We start from the raw sequence: 2,358 nt of genomic DNA, 5'->3' as shown, positions 1-2,358 counted from the left end.
TAGAGAAAGAACGGCAGAGAGAGAGTGAGAGAGAAAGAGAGACTGAGAAAAATGAGAAGAGAATGGAGAGAGCAGGAGAGAGAGGAGAGAGAGAGACGAGAGAGAAGAGAGATAGAGAGAGAAGAGAGAGAGAGAGCAGAGGAGAGTGGGCTGGTAGAGAGAGCGGAGAAGAGAGAGGAGCAGAAGAGAGCAGACGAGACGCGCATCTAGACGCAGAGAGGGGAGAGAGATGAGGAGAGAGAGAGAGATGAGAGCAGCGGGGGGGTGGGGGCTGAGTACTGCACTGTCTACGACGCCCACCCGTGTCTGTGGCAGAGATGCATGCGTATGTAGTAGCAGCGTGCTATATATGATACAGCTGGGTCATTAGACTGCTTCCCCTATGTTAGCTATTAACAAGCGATGGCTGATGACCGTCGCTATTCGAATGCTTTGAAGTGGTAAACGAGGATGCAGGCAGGCAGCGGCTGCAATTAGCAGACGTAACCGCTTAGCACTTATTGCTGTCCGTTGTTAGTACGACAATGCTGAATAACGAGCGACGAGCTTATTTCCCAGCGCGGCCGCTTAGCGACATGTCCTTATAGTGTGCACTCCATCGTAAATCTTCAATCAACAACCTTTTTTTTCTTAATTTGTTCTGGGAATGATGAGAATAATAAGTTTACACTCAAAACTGATGATAACAGCGTGAGTAATGCGGGGGGGGGGCAGCTTTATAGTTAGGGAATGCCAGCTTTTTCTTATCTTCATTCTCTTCTTCTTCTTCTTCTTCTTCTTCTTCTTCTTCTTCTTCTTCTTCTTCTTCTTCTTCTTCCTCTTTTTTCTCTTCGTCGTTGTCTTCTTCTTCTTCTTCCTCTTCTCTACTCTACTCTTTCTTCTTCTTCCTCTTCTGCTTCTTTTTCTTCTTCCTCTTCTTGTTCTATTCCTTCTGTTTCCCTTTCTTCTTCATCATCTTTATTACTACATACTTTATTACACTATTATCATCGTCGTTGTTATCGTCGTCGTTATCATCATCGTCATCGTCGTCGTCGTCGTCGTTACCGACGTCGTCGTCATTGTCATCATCGTCATTGTCATCGTCTTCTTTTTCATTTTATCTTCGTCAGATTATTTTCATTGATTAGCTTTGTCCGTTTCGTATAGGGCCATCACTCCTTACGCTCCGCTTAGCGTAATTATTAGTTCTGGTTCTGGCCGGATCCCCAATTTTTCAGAGTTCCGGTTCCGGCCGGAACCCTTCAGAAACAGTCGGCCGGAACCGGAACTTTTTCCTAATTTTATTTCTGCTACAAGCGTCAATATCAAAAGATCAGTCACTGAATGTACTTGAGAGTCAATAGAGTCAACTTCCTGACAATATAGATTTAACAACTTCACACTATTCCGCCCAAAAAACGCTTGCCACTTGAACATCGACTAACTAACTGAACTGAACCTAACTGATGTTAGGTGATTCACGAGATTTTCTGTTAAAACCAAATACTCTTAGACCCACAGGAATGGCATCTGTCTGTTAGTTGAAAATAATCGACTAAAACCAGGGATACTGCAACATGCAGGTTTTGGCACAGAATTCGCTCGCGAATAAGATACCAGAATTATGCACTGTAAGCAGCTGATTCATACATCTAACAACCATCCTGTATTTAGAACTTTTAGCATTGTTCTACTCGCATAAGTGATGTGCCTGCTAATAATATTTCGTTCAGGCCGAGTGAGTTTGCGCAATACTGGGCCAAAACTGTCAAGTTTATTCCCAGCTTAAGTTCCGGTTCTGGCCAAGTAATGCCGGCAGTTCCGGCTGGTTCCGGTTCCGGCCGGAACTTAAAAAGTTGGATCCGGTGGACCCCTAGCTGAGACCCATGGTCGGTGAGGGAGATGCGACTACGGGTCCGTGCAGTCGTAAGATGCAGCGGTCGGCTCGTTGATAAGCAGACAGAGGAGGCGGCGGTGATGGTGACTGCAGTGGAGGGGATGGCGGCATTAGAAGTAGCAGCAACAGCAGTAGTAACATCTGTAGCAGTAGCTCAGCAACCGAAGTATTAACATCTGTAGCAGTAGCAGCAGCAGCAGTAGCAACATCTGTAGCAGTAGCTCAGCAACAGAAGTAGTAACATCTGTAGCAGTAGCTCAGCAACCGAAGTAGTAACATATGTAGCAGTAGCAGCAGCAGTAGCAGTAGCAACATCTGTAGCAGTAGCAGCAGCAACAGCAACAGTAGCAACATCTGTAGCAGTAGCAGCAGCAGCAGTAGCATCATCTGTAGCAGCAGCAGCAGCAGCAGTAGCAACATCTGTAGCAGCAGCAGCAGCAGTAGCAGCAGCAGTAGCAACATCTGCAGCAGTAGCAACA

The sequence above is a fragment of the Priapulus caudatus genome, unplaced genomic scaffold (assembly GCF_000485595.1).
Source record: "Priapulus caudatus unplaced genomic scaffold, Priapulus_caudatus-5.0.1 Scaffold80, whole genome shotgun sequence".
Taxonomy (NCBI): Eukaryota; Metazoa; Priapulida; class Priapulimorpha; order Priapulimorphida; family Priapulidae; genus Priapulus; species Priapulus caudatus.
This window is presented reverse-complemented; position numbering follows the sequence as displayed.